This window comes from Mus caroli, unplaced genomic scaffold (genome assembly GCF_978045245.1).
Source record: "Mus caroli unplaced genomic scaffold, Mus_caroli_1 scaffold_20, whole genome shotgun sequence".
NCBI classification, from domain to species: domain Eukaryota; kingdom Metazoa; phylum Chordata; class Mammalia; order Rodentia; family Muridae; genus Mus; species Mus caroli.
Genome location: NW_028227275.1, coordinates 28,491,156 through 28,514,332, shown reverse-complemented (window position 1 = coordinate 28,514,332; position 23,177 = coordinate 28,491,156). Strand labels below are relative to the sequence as shown.

The 23,177-nt window shown below is 42.5% G+C and overlaps 1 pseudogene; it reads right to left on the bottom strand.

Moving 5' to 3' along the window:
• Positions 1–6,346: 6,346 nt before the first annotated feature.
• Positions 6,347–23,177, bottom strand: part of LOC110286020 (anamorsin-like) — a 41,687-nt pseudogene continuing 24,856 nt past the window's right edge.

Sequence of the window (23,177 nt, the reverse complement as noted above, 5' to 3'; positions counted from 1 at the left end):
GATAAAGCTAAATATAAAGAATTTTTATCAACCAATTCAGCCCTACAGAAGGTGCTAGAAGGAAAACTCCAACCTAAAGAGGTTAACTACACTCATGAAAATACAGGAAATACACAATCTCTCTGACCAGCAAAATCATAAGAAGGGATACACATACATTCTCTCTCTCTCTCTCTCTCTCTCTCTCTCTCTTTCTCTCTCTCTCTCTCTCTCTCTCACACACACACACACACACTATCAACAATAACAACTAAAACAGGAATCAACAATCATCAGTCATTTGTCTCGATTCCCCAACAAAAAGATACACACTAATAGAATGAGTGTGTAAACATGGTCCATCCTTCTGACCCATTCCAGAAACATACCTCACCATTACATTAGGGTAATGAATTGGAAAAAGATATTCCAAGCAAATGGACCTAAGAAGCAAACTGCTATAGGCATTTTAATATCTATCAAAATAGACTTCAAACTTAAACTAACCATAAAAGATAGGAAGGACACTACATACACATCAAAGGAGAAATCCACCAAGGTAACATTTTAATTTTTTTTTAAAGATTTATTTATTTATTATATGTAAGTACACTGTAGCTGTCTTCAGACACTCCAGAAGAGGGCGCCAGGTCTCGTTACGGATGATTGTGAGCCACCATGTGGTTGCTGGGATTTGAACTCCGGACCTTCGGAAGAGCAGTCGGGTGCTCTTACCCACCGAGCCATCTCACCAGCCCACATTTTAATTCTTAACATCTATACCCCAAACACAATGGTACCCAAATTTCTAAAAGAAATTCTACTTAAATCACATTAACCCTCACACATTGATAGTACCCAATACGCAACTCTCACCAAAAGATAGGTCATTCAGACTGAAAAATTAAACAGAAAAAAAAACCTCTAAAAATCTAAACAAACATTCACCACCAAAAACTAAACAGAGAAATACTGGACCCAACAAATGTTAGAAATAGATCTAATAGATTTTTAAAGATCATTTCACTAAAACACAAAAGAATATACCTTCTCTCACCTCATGGAACATTCTCCAAAATTGACTACACACTCCCACATAACAAAGCAAGTCTCAATAGATACAAAAAGAAATTGAAATAACTCCCTGCATCTGATGGACCACTGTTGATCAAAGCTGGATTTCAGCAACTGAAGCAACAGAAAATCTATAAACTAATGGAAACTGAATAACTCTCTACTGGGTGATAATTTGGTCAAGACAGATAGAAAAGAAGAAATTAAAGACATTCTAGAATTCAGTGAAAATGAATGCACCGCATACCCAAACTTGGATATAGTGAAAGCAGTACTAAGAGTTAAGTTCATAGCACTAAGTGCTGACATTAAAAAATGGAGAGATCTCATACTCACGACCTTAACAGCACGTCTGAAAGCTCTAAAACAAAGAGAAATAACGTCCAAGTGTAGACACCAAGAAATAATCAACTTGGGACTGAAATCAGTAAAAAAGAAACAAAGAGAACAATACAGAGAATTAGTGAAACAAAAAGTTGGTTGTTTGAGAAAATCAACAAAATTAGACAAACCCTTATCTAAACTAAGAGGGAAAAAGAATATCTAAATTAACAAAATCAGAAATGAAAAGGAGGCCATAACAATAGACATGAAGGAAAAGCAGAGAATCATAAGGTCATACTTTGAAAACCTGACTCCACAAAATTGGAAAAATCTAAAAGAAATAATTCTCCATTGGTATTGCTTGCCAAAGTTAAATCAAGATCAGAGAAACAAATTAAGAAGATCTATAACCCCTAGTGAAATGGAAAGTCACCCAACAAATAAAAGCCCAGGGGCAGGCAATTTTAGCTCAGAATTCCACTAGACTTCCAAAAAAGAGTTAATGTCAGTATTCCTCAAACTATTCTATAAAATAAACAGAAAGATGTGAAGTGTTTTTTATTCTTCTGTTATAATTGTCATCTTGGAGACTTACTGCCTCCATCTGCTAGTCCTGGAAGCTTCTACCCTCTGAACAATCTTATCTAGTCCTAGAGAGTTTTCAGCCTTTGAAACTTACTGCTGATAAGTTCACTCTTTCTGTTTCTGAACTCTGGCTGGCTGGTCAATTCAGCTGTTCTAGCTTAAAACTCCTCTCCATGCTAACTGATTCAAAATGGCTTCTCTCAGTTTCTCCTGAATTGCTCTGCTCGACCTTGTACTAACTTTGACAATATGTTCTAATATTCTGGTTCCTTCTCATTCTCTGGCTTGTTCTGTCTTCACCTGTGTGACGCTTGTTCTCTCTCTCTCTCTCTCTCTCTCTCTCTCTCTCTCTCTCTCTCTCTGCTACCTGCTGTTGTAAAAGCATCACAGTAAAAACTGCCCCCTCTTTCTCCTGTCTGAGCTGTTCTTTCTTAACAACCTCTCCTTCTTCTCTGTTTTCATGAGAGATAGTTATATCCTATTCTGTCAAATCTTTCTCTGATTCATCACTTTGTCTGCCACTCAATTAGACATCACTTTCAAACCTGGGTGCTTCCTTCTACAAACTAACTTTACCTTCATTGTTTGGGATTAAAGGTGTGTACCAAGGTTGTGTCTGTATTCTAGTCAGAGGGATAAATGTGTGTGCCAAGAGCTGAGCCACATAACTAGAAATAGCTTTCTTTTTTTCAGTGAACAACACAATCTAGGGTTCACAGTGTGATTAAATATCCTCCAACAGAAAGAACATTGCCCAGTTTATTTTATAAGGCCAAAGTCACTCTGATACCCAAACCACATAAAGACCCAACAAAGAAAGAATTACAGACCAATTTTCCTTATGAACATAGATGCAAAAATAGAAGATTTGTTATTTGCAGATGGTATGGCAGTATACATAAGTACTTGCATAAAATACATAAGTATACATAAAATACTTACAAAACAAACCCAAACACAAAAGACCTTCACCATGATCAAGTAAGTTTCATTGCAGAAAGGCAGAAATGGTTCAATATATGAAAATCAATAAATATAATCCACCATATAAACAAACAGAATGGAAATAAGCAAATAATCACATTATCATCTCATTAGATGCATAAAGGGCTTTTGACAAAATCCAACACCTATTCATAATAAAAAGTCCTGAAGAGATTAGGAATACAAAGGACATCCCTAGCCATAATAGAGGCCAATTTACAGCAAGCCTATAGCCAATATCAAATTAAATGGAGAGAAACTCAAAGTCATTCCACTAAAATCAGAAATAAGATAAGGTTTCCACTCTCTCCATGCCTATTCAATACCATACTTGAAGTCTTACTTAGAGCATTATGACAACTGAAAGAGATTAAGGGATACAAATGGAAAGGAAGAAGTCAAAGAACTGTTATTTGCAGATGATATGATAATCTACATGAAGCGACCCCAAAATTCCACCAGGGAACTCCAATAGCTGATAAGCACTTTCAGCAAAATTGAATGGCTACAAAATTGATGCGTGAAAAAAAATCAGTAGCCTTCTCATATTCAAACGGGATGAGTAAGAAGTCAGGGAAACAATACCTTTCATGATGGCCTCAAATAATATAAAGCGTCTTGGGTAACTTTAACAAAGCCAATGAAAGACTTGTATGATTAAAAACTTCAAGCCTTTGAACAAAGAAGTTGAAGACAATATCAGAAGATGGAAAGAGCTCTCCTGCTCAGGGACTGGTAGGATTAACATAGTAAAAATGGCCATTCTACCAAGAGCAATCTACAGATTCAATGCATCCCCCCAAAAATTCCAGCACAATTCTTCACAGACCTTAAAAAGACAATTCCGAGCTTCATGTGGAAAAAAAAATCCAGGATAGCTCAAACAATCCTGATCACTAAAAGAACTGCTGCATCTTACCATCCCCGACTTCAAGTTGTGCTATAGAGCTATCATAATAAAAACTGCATGGTTTTGTCATAAAAACAGACACACTAATCAATGGAGTTGCATTGAAGACCTAGAAATAAATCCATACACATATGGACTTCTGATTTTTTATATAGAACCCAAAATTACACACTGGGGGAAAAAAAGCCTTTCCAGAAATGATGCTGGTCTAACTAGATGTATTCATGTAGAAGAATGCAAATAGATCCATACTTATCATCCTGCACAAAACGTGGATCAAAGACCTCAACGTAAAACCAGATACATTGAACCTGGCAGAAGAGAAAGTGGGGGATAGCCTTGACTGCATTGTTACAGAAGATGACTTTCTGAACAGAACACCAATAGCCCAGGCACTAAATCAACACATAATAAATGGGAACTTTATGATATTGGAAAGCTCCTGTAAATCGAAGAACTGTCATTTGGACATAGTGGCAGCCTACAGAATGAGAAAAGACTTTTACAAACTCCACATCTGATAAAAGTCTAATATCCAAAGTATTCACAGAATCTGAGAAATTAGATATCAAAAACCCAAACAATTCCATTAAAAATGGGATAGGGATCTAAACAGAGAATTCTCAATAGAGGAAACTCAAATAGATGAGAAACACTTAAATATTTGACTGACATCAGCCGTCAGGGAAACACAAACCAAAGCCTCCTTGAGATTCCATCTTGCATCTGTTTACAAGGAAGATCAATAACACAAAGGACAGATGCTGGTGAGGGTGTGGAGGCCAGGGAACACTCCTGCATTGCTGGTGGGAGTGCAAGCATGCACAGCCACTTTGGAAATTGATGTGGTGGCTTTTCAGGAAATCGGAAATCAATCTAACTCAGCTATACCACTCCTGGGCATAAACCCAAAGGATGCTCCATCCTACCCTAAGGACACTTGCTCAACTGTGTTCATAGCAGTTTTCTTTGTAATTGCCAGAAACTGGAAACAACCCAGACATTTCTCAACAGAAAAATGTATAAAGAAAATTGGATACATTTACACAATGGAGTATTTCTCAGCTGTTAAAAAAAAATGACATCATGAAATTTTCAGAAAAATGGATGGAGCTAAAAAAAAAAAAAAATAGAAACAATGATCCTGAGCAAGATAACCAAGACCCAGAAAGAGAAATATTCACTTATAAATGAGTATTAACTGTTAAGTAAATGAGCAAGATAAGCAAGACCCAGAAAGAGAAATATTCACTTATAAATGAGTATTAACTGCTAAGTAAATGAAACCAAGCTACAATCTGCAGACCCAAAGAGGTTACTTAAGGAGGAAGGGGGCTGAGGACACACATGGATCTCCCTGATATATAGAATAGATTTTATAGGTGGACTGGGGGGTGGGTGGGGATGGAAGCAGGAACGTCGGGTGGGGAGGGGAAGGAGAGATAGTGTAGACAGAACAGGGAAAAGACAGGTGGAATTAAGTGACATCTGAGGGGTAATGTGGAAACCTGGTGCAGTGGAAACTTCCTAAAAAAATATGTAGGTGACCACGCCTTTAATCCCAGCACTGGGGAGGCAGAGGCAGGAGGATTTATGAGTTCGAGGCCAGCCTGGTCTACAGAGTGAGTTCCAGGACAGCCAGAGCTATACAGAAAAACCCTGTCTCGAAAAACCAAAAAAAAAAAAAAAAAAAAAAAAAAAAAAAAGTAAGTGATCCTGTTGAGGACTCCTAATAATGAAGGATACAAAGTCTCAACTGGCCATATCTTGTTACCAAACAAGGCTTCCAGCAGCCGGACTAGGTTACATTTAATTGAGTTTTTGTGGAAGGGGGTCCCATGGAAATTCTAAAGCAACCCAGGATGCTAAGACAAAGAAAGGCTTGTTCTCCATAAACTGCCCCATTGCAGAGGGCAATACCCGTGCAACTCACTAAACAGGGAGAAGTTGAGTGGTGCCCACATGGAGCCTTCACCCCTGCAATCTGGTCTCTTTGGTTCAGGAAGGTACTTTGGCAGGCTACCAAAAGAAATATGTAAACACCAACCCAGCCACAAAACCTACAGTCTGTCTTGCTTGCAAAATATGCATAGGGTAACAGTGGCACAGCATTTATGGAAATACCAACTTTGTATATGCTCACCCTAGCGAGTGGCACTGTCAGAGGGTGTGGCCCTGTTGGAGTAGGTGTGGCCTTGCTGGAGTAGGTGTGTCACTGTGGGTATGGGCTTTAAGACTCTCATCCTAGCTGCCTGGAAGTCAGTAGTCTGCTAGCAGACTTCACACCCTAAGACACCAACTAATACCTGATTTGACTTAGGGTCCACTCTATGAGACAGAACCCATACAAGACATTCCAGGATAATCAAGACCCAGGAACTAGATAGCCTAGAGATGTGGGTTAAAAGTGGTGTGCCACGTTTGGACCAGGGCTGGGCAAGGTGGACGTGAAAAATTTGACTGCATTCACTCCACGCTGCTGGGCAGGCGTCAGGCTGTGAGAAGCCACAGGACCCCACTTCGGGGGTCGGGAGTCCCAGTCTGAGGTCCCTGCAGAATGCCAGAGTTGGCTCGGACTCTCAGGCACCACAGATGCCACTGGGTGCCACAGAAGAGCTGGCTCTGGGGTCCACAGGCCAGGGACGGCAGGTTCTTGGGCTCTTGGACACAGCAGATGCCTCTGGATGCCACAGAAGAGCTGAGAACGGAGTGGGGGGCCAGCAGGCTGACTTTAGCCTGGAGTCGAAGGGAAAAGGGCAGGATGAGAACTCTGGCTGGTTCTTGCAGGGAGGAGAGTCATTGGTTTACTCAGGCAGGTGACTTGGTTTGGTGGAAGCCATGTCTGGGAACGCAGAGAGACCTCCTGTGTGAAATTAGGCACGGCTCGTTAGAGGAAGGAAGGCCTGCTCCATTGCTCCAGCACAGCAAGTCACAATGAGAAGAGGCAGTCCATGGTTTTAAGGTATTTATTGTCATTGCAGGAAGGGGAGCTAAGAAGGTAGTAGAGGCAGAGAAAGGCGGAGAGAGGGAGAGAGTAGAGAAGTAGAGGCCAGCCATGGCCACGTGGAGAGAAGAGGGAAGGAAATTCGAAGAGGGAGAGCAAGAAGGCAAGAGAGAGAGGCAAGAATAAGAGAGTAAGAGTAAGAAAGTAAGAGAGGGAGGAGGGAGCAAGCAGCCCCTTTTATAGTGGGCCAGGCCTACCTGACTGTTGCCAGGTAACTGTGGGGGTGGAGTCCAGACAGAATACCAGGGGCATGGGGCATTGCCCTACATGACTGATGGCCACAGAATTATGGAGCTGAGGCCTTGTGTCAGGAGCCTAGTATCTGGTAGTGTGGTAAACTTCCTTCCATCCCTTGCAGAGTTATCTGCTGGGTCTCCGGGGTTTTAACCTAGCTCAACCAGAAAACAGGCTGCCTTCTGTAAAACCAAACAATACCAGTCTAAAAATGAAAAAAAGGAAAGTATCAATAAAATGAATTTTACTGATACTCTGTTATACTTATAGATCAGTGCCTTATTCAGTCATCATTGGAGAGGCTTCCTCCAGCCAGGAACAGATGCAAAGACCCACCGCCAGACATACTCAGAGAGTCTACATGGTATGTCTCCATCAAATTTCCTCCCCTCAGAGCTTATAAAACCCCATGGAAAAGGAGGCAGGAAGGATGTAAGAACCAAAGAGGGACGGAGGGCATCAGGAAAACAAGGCTCTCCAAAGCAACCAAGCCAAATCCCATATGAGCTCACAGAGATTGAAGCAGAAAGCACAGGGCCTACATGGATCTGGATAAGGTATTTTGCAAGTATATTATAGCTTTTGTTCTTTTTTAAAAATTTTTATATAGAAATAGGAAAGTTTAATACCCATTGTTTACCAAAGATGGCAGGACATAGTTATAACACTAGAGCAAAACGGGATGAGATAAGAGGGGCAGAGGGACAGTGGATGGATCACACCAACTGGAGGAGGGACTTCCTTGGTGCCCCTGAGGCCCTCGGACACCTGACAACATGGCTCCAAGATGTACTTACTGAGGAAGATCAGAAGATGGCAGCACCCCTGAGTGGAGCCTGGAGCTTACACAGCTTAAGTGTTCAATGAGAGCTAGATTGAAGGATGGAGAGGGTCAGCATGGTAGCATCAGGAGCAGAGTCCCTTAGGGCACACCCCCTTCTCCTAATTCTACTAAGAGGTAGGTCTCCTCATACCTTGGTCTTTCACTACATAGCACATACCCCACTCCCCCAGCAGCTCTGCTCTGTCCGATGCCTCTCCCTGTGAGTGTTTTCAGAGTGGTTGAATCCAGAGGTGGGAGGAAGCAATGGCAGGAGCCGAGGAACAGGAGTTGGATGGAGGACGAGGTGTGTGAGCTTAAGATTCCTCCTACGTGTCTTGGAGATTGCTATTGCTCAGGAGCACCTGTTCTCCAGGCTTCAAGGCTGGCATCTGAAAGGTAGGGGCAGTTGGCTAAGTCGAAAGCGCCACCCAGGTAGCAATTTCCACAGGTGGACAGTCGGATGCTCTGTGCTTTTGACTTCACTCTTTCCAGTTCTTCTGTAAGACCACAGATGCAGTTATTACAGGCTTTCCTCTTTTTTTTTTTTTTTTTCTCTTTTTCTTTTTTTCCCTTTCTCCACCTGAAGGAGCCTTCCGGGAGGCTGGATCAGGCTTCTTCAAATCTTCTGGATCTAGCAGCTCATCTGCATCAATGGGATCCTTGCTCTCATCCTCTACGTCAATGGCTGCAAGGGTCCAGATCTCAGCAGCTGCAGAATCCATCACAGGCCTCACTGAAGAGCCTTCATGTTGCTGAAAAGCTTAAGCTGGCTAGAAGAGCCCACTTCAACGTTTGGCTTCTTGCCAGTGACTTGGACAGGCTGTCACTGTGGTAGCCCATGTATTCCTGTACAGACTTCACCCCCTCGGGACTTAAAGGATTCCGTTGTAACTCATTCACTTCCACAAGGCCAGAAAGAGACAGAGACAAATGAACACAGCATAGAGGCCATCTTTACTTTTTCACTGTTAACTACAGCTGTCTTCACTGACCTCCTCCTGGCAGAAGGGTTCGCACTATCACAGCCAGAACCTCAGCGCTATGCAGAGGTGATCCCTGGGACACACCTGACAATGAACTCCAAAGCTGGAGTCTATCTGTTTGTTTGTTTGTTTGTTTTGTTTTGATTTTCTGAGACAGTGTTTCGTTGTGTAGCCCTGGCTGTCCTAGAATTCACTCTGTTAACCAGGCTTGCCTGAAACACACAGAGATCCATCTGCCTGCCTCTGTCTCCGAGCTCTAGGTTCAAAGGCGTGGGCTACTGCTACCCAGCAAAATCTGTGTTCTTTATGGACAGACTTTAACAGCTGGTTTATATTTCCCATGAGTACTTGGCCCTCACTGGCCAGTTGACCCTTGAAGTCTATCCAGTTTTTAGGATCTCATCAGGAGATGAATCGTCCCAGAAAACTGCCACAGCTGCTCAGGGCACTCTGCCATTGCTGCAGTGCTGTGGGACCCCAAATCTGTTCCTTCCTAGCCTAAATATCCACTGCGCAGACGCAGGCTTCTTGTCTCCCTGGCTTAGTATTTTTATGGAATTCTTGAGCGTTTGAATAAGTGAGTCTTCTGATTCTTGTGCCTGCTCACTGGACTCTTTTCCTCCTGCTGGGTTGCCGCGTCCAATTTCAATATGATGGGTTTTGTTTTATATTATAATATTTTGTCATGTTTGGTTGTTATCTCTTAAAAGCCTTTTCAATCCCAGCACTTGGGAGGCAGAGGCAGGCGGATTTCTGAGTTCGAGGACAGCCTGGTCTACAGAGTGAGTTCCAGGACAGCCAGGGCTACACAGAGAAACCCTGTCTCGAAAAAAACAAAACCAAAAAAAAAAAAAAAAAAAAATCTAATGAGAGTCAGAACATATTGGGAGAGCAGGGCTGGGAGGAGTAGAGTGAGGGACTAGAAAATACAATTAGGATATCATGTATGAGAAAAGAATCTATTTTCAGTAAAAGGAAAAAAATGGGGATGGTCTAGGGATCACACTGAATACAGGTCACTTTTACATTTTATAATGATCACTTTCATGAGTATTTTCATATCATCCATCCCCACCAATTTCTTTACCTTTTAAATAACTTAATATTGTATAAATTATTTGGAAACTACAAATGCTTAGCAAGGTTAGAGCACAGCCTTGAAGACGGAGGAACATGTGTTATAGGGCAATACTGCCCCCTACAGGTGCTTAGCATGCTTTGGACAAGTCAGGCTCCTCCCAACCATCGGACTGTCCTGCAGCCTGAATCAGACCTGTCCTCTGTTTTCAAAAGGGACAAGGCATTTGGTCTCTGTCCACAGTCATCATTGCTCACGAAGCTGGTGATCTGGAGCCACTCCTGGAGGATGGAAAGCAGGGTGAGCCATCAGAGCCCAGAAAAACCACCCCGAGTGCAAGCATGCACTGGGTAAGACAGAGGCCAAAGGGAGCCCGAGTCCAGCATACCTCATGTCTGTGTCTAGAAAGGTCTCTAGAACGGGGCCACCAGGCTGACCACTAGGAACGCATTCTTAAGCTGTGCTTCTGAAAAAGACACACAGGTTAACTGAAGAGTGGCCAGTGGGAAGGATGGGCCAGAAAAGAAGCCATCTGGCCATGAGAGGAACTAGACCCCAGACCCGAGGAGCGTCTACTGTCAAGTTTTTGCCCATCTCATTCCAACTTGATCCATACTCATCTTCTTAATTTAGAATTCATTTTTCTTTTCTTATTTCTCTGTCCCATTTCCTATGCCCCATTTTGCAAGAGCCAAGCAAGATGTCCAACGCAGTCAGTCTTGGCAATTCTGGAAGCTTAACCCGCAAAGGGCCATGGCCTGACCTCTAGAGGGTTGGTAGAGACTGCTAAGCCCCATCTCTGCATTTGGCAAATGTGGGACTGGAAAGAGATGACATTCATATGGTGATTCTGCTCAACAGTTGCTGATGATGGCAAGGCAAGTGGTGGTACCAGTAGGTGCTGCTTAGATGTTTGAAGAGAGAGCTTCCAGATCAAATGGGACCAATCAAGGTGTGAAACGGATCTATGGCTCATAAGATGGGTGCACGCCAACTCAGAGCATTCTGGGTAAGGAAATCGTATGGGCCAAGGAGATGGCCTTTTCGGGGGTAAATTGAACTTGATGCTCTTGGATGAAAATGTTAAAACAGCATTTGTCACTTTCTCTTCTGAGATGAATTGGAGCTGACTCGATGGCCCATTTCTATGCATGAGCTTTCTACAGGAAATGGAGGAGCCTATTCTCAAAGCGCCACTGCACAGCGTAGATAGGTCTATCACATATAATAAATATGTGGGGAAACTTAGGAAATGCATCATCTGTTCTGCCTAAGCCCACATCACGTTCAGATATCAATTCCCCTCCACGCTGTGGGTGCTGCAAGCATGGGCTGAAAACACATTTGCAAGGTTCATTTCTTTCCAATAAAAGTGTTCATTTGTGTCTCTCCATATTTTACAATATCTGTTTTGGAACATTCTAGATAAGAAATTGAAAGAGACAGGAAGGAGAAAATAATGACAGAACTGAAGAATTGACAAAACTCAGTAAAATCAAGACATCACAAAATAGATATTAAATTATTGTTGAATCAACAATACTTTCAGCTGATCAACTAAAATAAAGCAATAAATACTTTATTTATTGTGTCTATTTTGTTATATACCTATGTAGATAGAAGATACATTGTGAAACACAAAGCCTTTCTAGGTTTAGGATCTGAGCAACCTCATAAATGTTCGAGAAAATAAAATATAGATTCTTTTATTGAATTTTTTCGATTATTTTTACATATATTTGTGTGTGTGTGTATGAATAGACATGCATGCATCACAGCACACTTGTGGAGATCAGAGGACAGTCTTTGGGAGTCAGTTCTCTCTTTCTATCATGTGTTCTGGGGGTCAAACTCAGGTAGTCAGGCTTGGCAGCAAGAGCCTTCACTTAACTTGGAGCCACTTCACGGGCCCCAGAAAGTCCCATTTGGAGCATAAACTAGAGCAGTGACTTCTTCAGTGACCTTCTCCTGATTTAGAATAAATTCCTCATCAGAATCCTTGAGTCCCCACACAGACCACTTTTGTCACTTCTCTGAACCTGGCTTGTCACAACTCCCCTCTCAAGTGGAACTGTCTGGTTTCACTGGAGACTCAGTTGTGTCATGTGATGTTTTTCTGGAAGCTGAGATGATGTTTTGCTGAGAACAGATATGTGGTGGTTTTCTGAAAGCTGCCTGGTGAAAGGTAATGTGATGTTTCGCTGGAGCGGACACTTGAGAGGACATGTGATGTTTGGAAAGGATACACGTGTAACCCAACAGACAGTGGACTGTGGATGCTCTGGCACTGGTTCGCCTTGCTTTCTTCTCTGATCTTTACTTGTCATAACTTAGTAACTTTGTAGAGAAAAGTGCCCCAAAGAACTTCTGGTGATAGTCTGCTCCTTCTTGCTACTTTGTCTGACTCTTGCTGATCAGCAGAATCTCACAATTTCTTCTGGATCAGCTTCTGCTGCTGATTCTTGTTTGGTGTTTTGCTAGTGGACTGGACTGTAGACAACGAAGATTGGAACTGCCCCCAAAGAACTACTTCTAAACAGGTCCACACCCACTTTGTCCTATTAGCTATCTTCCTCCCCTACCTTTGGTCTGTGGGCTATAAAGGAGATTGAAGCATTTAAGAACCCTTATTAATGTAGGTTTTTAAAATATATAAGCCCACCCCTCACTCAGTGTGGCCCTTGTCTGGATTCTCATTCCAGAATGTTCAACTTGCCAATCCCTTTATCTGGAATGATCTTTTGATAGTGTACCTATCTTGCCTTTTCTGGACTCTTTGTTTCTTCCATACCTCAAGCAAGCAAGTTACCAATTGTGTAGTTCATTAATTTCTTATCATAATTAGGAATGATTTTGTTATTTTGGCTGTTTGCTATCGAGTCTTAGACTAGAAGGTGAGAATGATCAAGACAAGGACTTAGACTATCTTTTGTGCCACTATCTCCTGCTCTCTGACTAGTGTATGCCATACAGAAGAGTCCTTACATTGAACATGGACTTGCTAACATATGAGCTTCAGTCTACAAAGAGCAGGTTCCTATTGCCTATATGGTTCATGACCACTTGGTGAATGAATGTATGTATTGAAATTTTGAGTTGCTACCATGAGGCGCAGAAGAAAGCTATAGTTATTTGTCTGCTGTTAGAATTTGCTCTTGTTTTTTTTTTCTTCTTCTTCTTCTTCTTCTTCTTTTTTTTTTTTTTTTGTTGTTGTTGTTTTGTTTTTCAAGACAGGATTTCTCTGTGTAGCCCTGGATGTCCTGGAACTCACTTTGTAGACCAGGCTGGCCTCGAACTCAGAAATCCACCTGCCTCAGCCTCCCGAGTGCTGGGATTAAAGATGTGCGCCACGAGGCCTGGCTTTGCTCTTGTTTTCATTTGATCTCTTTTTATTCTAAATTGTTCTCAGACACACCATTTAAATTCTCTAACTATAAATTTTCTTTTATAAAGACATTCTTCTTTATTAAAACAGACAATCTGGGTCAGTTAAATGCAAATTTCAAAGGCAACATTTTTTCAAGACAATTTTAGTAAAACAGTAAAATTTATTTGCTTTAGGTTTTATTGAACCATAATTTAGACACATAAAAATTTCCCACTTCAATGCATAATTTCATGAGATGTGGTGTTTCCATGGCAACACAAAGGCCTTTCCTGCGCTTCTGTACTCAGTTCCCTGGAGCCTGCATCTCAGGCAACTACTGCCTCTCTAGCTACCACCCGAGGTTTGGTTCTTCTACAGCTCTCGGCTTCAGCATTTTACCTGCTGCGATCTTGGGTGTCTCTTTGCTTTCCCCTCTGCACAGTGTTTCTGTGACTGACCCACATTGTCAATTCCCAGATAATTTTAACCCCCAGTACCCTTTGTTGGAAGGGAACTCAGGCTTTCTCAAGCTCCTCTGAAGACAGGGGGCTTCTTTGGAGTGAGTTTGAAAGTACCGGAAGGTGGTAGTGCCTCCTGACTAACGAGCTAGCCTTGTTGGCAGGACCAGATGATAGTCAGCACTATATTTGCTGACTAAGGAAGCTTGGGTACCAGTTGACATAACTTGTCTCGCTTTCTCAGTTACAGCTGGGATGAGCAGACTGCTTGACTTGAAGTTGCCTGAGGGGCACATTGATCAAGAATGTGAAATGTGAATATCTCTTATAAACAGCACCTCTCCTGGACTTCAGGTACCATGGAGGAACTGCCTCTGTGACACACTTCTTTCCTTCCCATTTCCTTTTTAACGATTTGTTCAACTCAGACTCTCTGTTACAGGATGATTAAGCCTTGGAAAGGAAAGGAAAAAGCTTGGACCATGGATCCATTTGTTTCTGAAAATTACCTAATTAACAGTTATTTTATGTATATTTCTGTTTGGTTTTCATTGGGGAGAGTACATATGCAGATGTATGGAGGCCAGAGGAAAGTTCAGGGGTTCTCCACAGCAGCACTCAGCTTGGTTTATGAGACAGAGTCTCTCACTAGCATGGGGCTCACCTGATTAGGGTAGGTTGATTAGCCAGTGAGCCTGAGACCTGCCTGTCTCCACTTCCCCAGCCCTGGAATAACAAGTCCACATCACTGTGTCTGTCTCTCACACAGGCTCTGAGGTTGATCAGAGGCCTTTTGTTTATACAGCATATTATTAACTCAGATGGCATAGTTACTTTCCTGTTGTTATGATAAAATATCCAGACAATATCAACTGTGCTGGTTAGCTTTTTGTCAACTTGACACAAGCTTGGGTCATTTGGGGAAGAGCCCTCTCATTTGAGAAAAATGCCTTCATAAGATATGCCAGTGGGCAAGTCTGTAGAGCATTTTCTTGATTAATGATTGATGCGAGAGGGTCCAGCCTATTGTAGACCATGCTGAGCTCTGAAAAGGTGATCCTGGACAGGGATGAGAAAGCAGGCTGAGCAAGCCATGGGGAGCAAGCCAGTGAGCAGTGTTCGTCTCTGGCCTCTGCTTCAGTTCCTGCCTCCAGGTTCCTGCTCTGAATTCCCTCAGTGACAGTGTATAACCTGCAAGTAACAAGCAGAAATAACCCTTTGCTCCCCAAGTGGCTTTTAGCCATGTTTTGACATAGCAAAGAAACCCTAACGAAGACAATCAACGTAAGGTAGAAATTTCAGGTATTTTGACTAACAGTTCCAGAGGGATACAGTCTGACATGGTGAGGAAGACAGCAACAAGCAGAGAAGGCACGGCGGTAGGAGAAGGAAGCTGGCTGGTCACAATATTTCCACAGACAGGCTGCAGAACATAAACAAAAAGTGAGGCTTGGGTATAAAATCTCAAGCCTACCCCTGTGAACCACTTCACTGTGAGGGGCTTCACCACACACAGCTTTCCCAAACATCAGCTGGGAACCAAGTATTCACCAACAAGGGACTCTGTGAGACTTACATTCAGACCACAACACTACCTCTCCCGGCCTCTGGAGAGTAATTCAAAATAGGTTTCCCACCAGGGTCTATTTTAATAGGTATCTCCTTCTCGGATTAACAGATCAGAACTTTTTTAGCATATTCTAATTGCTCATTTACATACAATACAATGCTTGGGGGGAGGGGAGAAATGAAAGTAATGTTGCTCATCAATAGACCTTCAGCATCAAACTTAAGTCCATTTAAGCTCAGCGGCATATTGATCACAGTGTGGACATAAAACAGTTCTCATGTCCAACAGGAGTGAGGTCAGTCTGGAAACACTGGTTCTGCCTTCCCCCTGTATACCATGTTCCAATGTGGAAATGGTTGCATGAAATAGATTATAGTAACAGGGCAAAGAAAGCTATACTTAAGGCATTCTTTATTCTTTTATGGCCACAGATATGATGGTGTCATCATTGGCCTTTGGAGTGGTAGAAGGTCTCAGTAGGGGGTCTAGACTGTTTATTCCAAAAGAACTTGCCTAATAGTTACAAGGATTGGTTTTTAGGTCAAACACAAGAGGTGGAGGATGGATAACTCTTAAAAAAGAGACAAGATCACTTAGATCTGGATCTGCAACATTCCAGCTCTCCACAATCACTGACCTTGGGCTAGTCTGCCTTGCAGGATTTTTAACCTTGTAACACCTCCCCTCGCCCCCACCCACCAGCCTCCACCCCAAGCCTGCAGGGAATTTCAGATCAGGAAGGAATGAACTAGCTGCTCAGAATTGGTTGACCTCGGAAGCTGGAGGCTTAGCTTGTATGATTGAAATTTGATTCAATTGGCTTAGCTCTGGGGATGGAGGGGTGGGGTGGGGGGGCTTCTCTTTCTACTTAATCAAAGAGATTAACCTCATCCAAGGAAGAAATGGTTTATTTTGGCTCACAGTTCTATTTGCTTAACTCTGTGGACTACTCCGGTGCAACAACTGATTCCAGTCTCACTGCAGGCACTGCAGAGGGACAGGAGTTTGGTCACGTGGTCTCTGCCGGCAGGAAGCAGAAAGAGAGCTAAAAGGTGGTGCCCAGGCACTCTCTCCTTTTTCTTTAGGTGCAGATTCCAGCTCATAAAATCGTGTCACCCACATTTCAGGTAGATCTTCTAAACTCATCCCAACCCACAAAGTCCCTCACAGTTATGCCCAAAGGCTTATCTCTCAGTTGATTGCAGATTTTTAACGGCTAACACCCGCAAGCCCATCTTTTGTCAATTTGACAACCAGAGATATCACTTTAAAGCCACAACCTGCCACCTTTCTTTGCAAAGGCTCATAACAAAAACCACACTCAACCCAACTTCAACCCATGGTCTTTAACAGTTCCACCAGAGTTCAAAATTGTAGAGAATATCAGAGACATCAAAAAGAAAGTTACACCCTCACAGCATACAATGGCACAGAGTACAGTTTCCTGTTCTAAAAGGAGAATGAGGACACAGCCAGGGAAGATCAAACTAAAGCCAGACTGAAGCCCAGAGGGCAAACATCAAGCTCTGCAGCTCTGTGTTTGGCATCTGAAGTTTGTGATGGAGTCACCCAGGATCCACACGAGTGTGGGTAACCTCACCCATCCATCTCCGCTGTCTGTGGCACATCTAGCCTGTCCCTTGGGCTGACTCCACTTAAATCCTGCAGCTATCTTGGCAGAAATATTACTATCCTGGCATCTCCAACATCCTGGGAGCTCTGCTACAACCTAGGCTTTAGCTTCCATGAAGTGAAGTGACCCCAGAACTTCTTTCCAGGAATCCAACCATGCCTTAACCAGCTTCTGGAATCTTGGCAAAAGCTTCACTCGTGTGTGCTCATGCCTATAAAACCAGAACCACATGGATGCTGCTGCTAAGTTCTGCTGCCAGCTGAAGGTGTAACCTGGCCCCCTTTGACCACACTGGTATCAGCCCCTGTCTGACTCCCAGGGTGACCTACGGAAACACTTCTGTGGGCAGAGTTGTTAGGCACCTTTTTTTAGGGTGCGTGTTCACGGGTTGGAGTCTGCATGGAACTTTTTCTTTAGTCCCACTGCAGAGCGCAAGCTTTCTCTTTAATGGTGATTCAATTTTTAACAATTCCAGTTGCTTTCCCTGCATCTTCCTTGTCTGATTAATAGGTTAATTTCCTTAGTCAGCTAGTAAGCACATAGAACCAAAATGTCTTCAATATCGATGCTATGAATAGATTCCTTTCCCGTGTTAAAGATTTGGGAAGCTGAGACAGGTGATTGTGTAGCAAAGGTTAATAGATTCGTGTGAAATGCTCCATAACTAGAAATTTAAGCAAAGCCATATCACAATCATTTTTGTTTATGAACAGTTTTTGTTGTTGTTGTTGTTGTTGTTGTTGTTGTTTCCTAAGCAGCAAAGTGCCTACCTACAGAGAACATAACTAAAATAACGGTAAACGTTGGCTGGATTAAGCCAAGGAAGCAGTGTCTTTAGTTTTACAGATGTGACTCTTAGCTATGTTTACATGCTTGTAAGGAATCTTTACAATTGGAGTAATGGTTCCTCCCGTGAGTCGCACAAATATTTTCCAGCTCCTTTGTGTTGAATTTCCTGCCTGGTAATTATCTTCTTGAAACAAGGACACAGTAAATGATAAATCTGTACTGAAGAGTTTATTCTTTAGAAAAGATTCACACGCTACCTATTGCTAGTGAACCTTTAATCTGCAGGAAAAGTAGAGGCATTAGACTGATTGATAAAGAAATTAGGGGCCACGTATATAGGGAACAGAGCCAAGCTGGCCTTGAAGACATCAGGCTCCACTTCAGGCCCTGCTTCCTCACAGGTAGGCATGGTTGACCCACAATCACAAACAGTGGATCCTGAGTGGGGGATCCTGGCAGGACATCCTGGAGCTAAGAGACCTCAGGCAGCAATGAGCACAGTAAGAACAGATTCTCGAGAATAGACTTTCAGGAGGCATCTTCAGTGAGACAGCTCTGTTTACTGGAAAAGTGGGGGACAAAGACCATTGGAGAGTGAGTAGGGGCTATCTGGATGAGAGCACATCATTGGCTGGGACTAGGGTGCTTAGGATGCCTCATTAGCATAAAGAGGAATTCCAGGCACTGCTGAACATGACCTTATAAGGCAAGAGGAAATTTACTGTGGCTACCAGGCTACATGACCTCCACTGGGTTGGGGTGGGGAAGAGGTGAGAGCACAGGGTTACATGTGCCAGGTCATGAAGACCTAGGCCAAGGAGAGGAGCCATTCTAGTTCTGCCAACCTCAGGATGAGATTTCTGAGGTTTGAACACACTTCAACCCCACTCTTGCTCCGGACATGCTACTCCGGTCTGCTGGCTCCCTGGCCCCAGGATCTCTGTCTCCTGAGTGCAGGAGTTACAGATTTGAACCAGCATGGCGGGTTATGATGTTTCTTTTCATAAAGATTTTGTTGTTCATATCAAATGTTTTCTTCTCTCTCCTGGTCCCTGCACACACACACACACACACACACACACACACACGCATCCCTCTCTCTCCCATCCTTATTTGATTTCCCTGAAATAATTCCATGTAGAACTAGTTCCTGACTACATCCTGTTTAGACCATGTACCTCACGAATGCAGAAACTAACTGTAGTTCTAGCACTGGCTGGAGTGTTTTGTGAGACTCACTTTCCAACGAGAAAAGGCCACTTGTGAGTTAAAGAGTCTACAGGGCTGAGGGACTGGTTACAACTTAGCTGTTTTAAGGAGCCAGGTATGCTGACACATACTTTTCATCCCAGCATTTTGGAGGTAGAGGTAGGTGGAACTTTGTGAGTTCAAGACTAATCTGGTCAATGTAGCAAGTCTGAGCCCAACCAAGGCCACATAGTGAAATCTTATTTCCCAAACCAAACCAAACGAAGAAACCAACCAACCAAACAAACAAAAACCCTGATGCCAAGAGCCATCAAGGAGAAGCTAAAAACTAGCAGGTGATCTTCCTGAGATGGTTCTGCCATCGACTAAAATCTATGACTGACAGATTTTCTTCTTTAGGCCAGGCCAAAGAGATTATATTTGAGGAAATATTCCTGCCATTAATATTTTTCCTGATATTATTAAATATATAACAATCATTAGGTATTGACCCATTCTTTTAAGCAGATTTCTGCAGAGATTCTGTAGAGTGTCTGATTTGATTAAAACAATTTCAGGAAGACAGTGTTTAGAGATGGTTTTAGTTGCTAGAAAGATGTGATAAAGAGGGGGCTGGAGTGGTGGCTCAGCGGGTAAGAGCACTGTCTGCTCTCCCGAAGGTCCTGAGTTCAAGTCCCAGCAACCACATGGTGGCTCACAATCATCCGTAATTAGATCTGATGCCCTCTTCTGGTGTGCCTGAAGACAGCTACAGTGTACTTACATTTAATAAATAAATAAAATTTTTAAAAATATGTAATAAAGTTAGAATCAAGAATAGAATATGCCTACACCTCAGAATAATAAGTAAAGGCTACATAATAAGAATTACAATGAGAATGAACACTCTCAGATCCCTAGGAGTGTTCGCCACATTGCCAATAAGGTGCAGGATAAGACTAGACACCTCATGCCTATAGATTCTTCTTGACACGGTAGCTTTAAACATCTGATGTACACAGTCCTCACCAAAACTCCACAGCCATTCTATGTAAGTTTATTGGTCATTAACTGTGTATTCATTTCATGTGCCCATTCATTGAGTTGTTTGACTTTGGGGTATTTAGTGGGGTTTTCCGTAGTGTTTTACATGTTCTAGATATTAAGCCCTTTCCTGAGGTATAGCAGTAAGGATCTTCTCCCATCCTGTAGGCTGTTCACTCTGTGGATAGCTTCCCTTTGCAGTGTAATCTCATCTGTCCATTCCTGGGGCTGATTCGTGTGCATCTAGGGTTGTATTCAGGATGTGTTATCTACACCAGTGTCCTGAACTAATTCCCTGTGTCTTCCTTTAGCCATTTCAGGGGTTTTCGTTTCAAAGTAAGATCTTTAACCAAATTAAAAATGATTTTTTTTGTAGGCTGAGAAGTGTGGACCTAATCACATTCTGCTGCAGGCAGAAGACATCCAGTTTTGCCAGAAATCTTTGTTGAGAATGCTGTCCCTCCCAAACCCCGCCATGTTTTTGATCCTTTTGTCAAAAATTAGTTGTCCATGCTCCCATTCACAATATCCTCAAAAGATAAAATATGTAGGGAAAAGAACTAACCCAGGAAGTAAAGGATTTCAACAATGAAAACTTTAAGCCCTGAAGAAAGAGGTAGACACTAGAAAATTAAAGTGCATCTCATGCTCGTGAGTCAATAGATTTAACATTGTGAAAACGAACATTTTACCAAAAATTAATTTTTAAAGATTTATTTATTTATTTATTTTATGTATATGAGTATACCATAGCTGTATAGATGGTTGTGAGCCTTCATGTGGTTGCTGGGATTTAAACTCAAGACCTTGAGAAGAGTAGTCAGTGCTCTTAACCACTGAGACATCTCTCCAACCCCAAAAGCTATTTACATGTTCAATGCAATCACAATTAAAATTCCCACCTCATTCTTTGTAGAAACAGGAAAAATTATCCTAAAATTCACATGAAACCAGAGAAGACCTCAAATAGCTAAAAACAACCACAGGATTGTTCAGCTGAGCTGTAAATTTGTTTCAGCAGAAAGAACAATGCTGAAAAGATCACCAGTCCAGACCTTAAGATTATATTATAGAGACATGGTAATAAAAACAACATGGCCACTTGGGAGGCAGAGGCAGAGGATTTCTGAGTTTGAGGACAGCCTGGTCTACAGAGTGAGTTCCAGGACAGCCAGGACTACACAGAGAAACCCTATCTCGAAAAAAATAAAATAAAATAAAAACTAGCATGGCATGTGTACTGGCTTGTTTTGTGTGTCAACTTGACACAAGCTGGAGTTAACACAGAGAAAGGAGCCTCCATTAAGGAAATGCTTCCATGAGATCCAGCTATAAGGCATTTTGTCAATTAGTGATCAATGAGGGAGGACCCAGCTCATTGTGGGTGATACCATCCCTGGGCTGGAGGTCCTGGGTTCTATAAAAAAAGCAAGATGAACAAGGCAGGGGAAGCAAGCCAGTAAGCAGCACCTCTCCATGGCCTCTGCCTCAGCTCCTACCTCCAAGTTCCTTCCCTGTGTGAGTTCATGTCCTGACTTCCTTTGGTGATGAACAGCAATGAGAAAGTGTAAGCTGAATAAACTCTCTCCTCTTCAACTTGCTTCTTGGTCATCATATTTTGTGCAGGAATAGAAACCCTGACTAAGACAGCATGGCCCCGTAACATGAAGGTCAAAGGAACAAGGCTGAAGACACAAACATGAGTACATGTAACTTCTGCCATTTGATATTTGACAAGGACACCAAAAACACTAGCTGGAGAAAAGAAATGTCTTTAACCATGAAACTAGACCTGCATCTATCACACAAAAACTAACTCTAAACCAACTATGAAAGGTGAAACTGCTAGGAGGAAACGTCAGCAGAGCCCTACACAATAAAGGTTTAGGGGAGGACTTTCCGGAATAGGCCTCCATTTTCCCAAGGCCAGCAACACAAAGTCAAAAACAAAAGACCTCCAAAAATAGGCCTAGGAACTGAACAAAGAGTTCTCAAAAGATGAAAAATAATGGTTAAGAAGTAAATGCAAATCAAAACAACGCTGAGGTGTCATCTTATACCAGTCAGCATGGCAAAGATCCACAAAACAACTGACAACAAAGGCTAGAGAGAGTGTGGGTGTTAGGGACCCTCATTCTCTGTTGATGGAACTGCACACTGGAGCAGTCATTATGGAGACCAGTGTGGAGAATCTCAAAAAGCTAAAAAATCAGTCTACCATAGGACCCAGCTATACCACTCCTTGGCATGTGCCCAAAGGTCTCAACACCTTACTCCACAGATCCTTATTCAGCCATGGTCACTGCTGCTCCATTCACAATAGCTAGGAAGTGGAAACAATCTAAGTGGTCTTCAGCTGACAAGTGGATAATGGAAATGTGGTCCATACATGCTCTGAAATACTATTATTCATTTGTAAACAAAGGAAAACTGTGAGCTTTACAGGAAAGTGAAATGTGTTGTGGATAGCCTTGGGGCTAATTATATTTGATGTTAATTCTGTTCTCCTGTGAGTGGTTTCAAACAAGGAATGAATCAGCACTCAGGTGATTTCCTGTAAACCTGCTTCCCACCTTAATGACGATTGAGCAGATAAAAGGGAAGGTGGAGCAGAAGGTGGGGAGAGAGAAGAAGGAGAAAATGGGAGAGGGAGAGGATGCAGAGGAGGAGGAAAAAGAAAAGTGGAACAGAAGCACATGGCCTGGAGAAACCACAAGTTCTAAGGGGCCTCATAGATGTGGAAGATGGTAATATAGTGGTAGAACTGCCCAATCTAGGCACATAGCATGTATTCATATTAATTGTGTTGTGTTTTCATTGCCGGGGCATATTTGGGTGAAGATTTACTGCAACAAAGTAGAAACGATCGTATTGAGTGAGGTAACCCAGACCCAGAAAGACAAATGTCACATGTTCCCTTTTAACGGAGGCTTCTTACTCAAAATCTTCAGACATGAGTACATAGCCTGAAGTGACTACTCAAACCATAAAAGTGTGTTGGGAGCCATTAAGACAACACAATTGTCCTGATCTCTGAATTGGGCCTCTCCCCCCAAGAAGAAAAGGGGGTCAAAAGCGGGCCACCGACACACCGATTCTGAGAACAACCACAGAATGTTCCAGCCCTAAGTCATCACCGATGTCCTGACC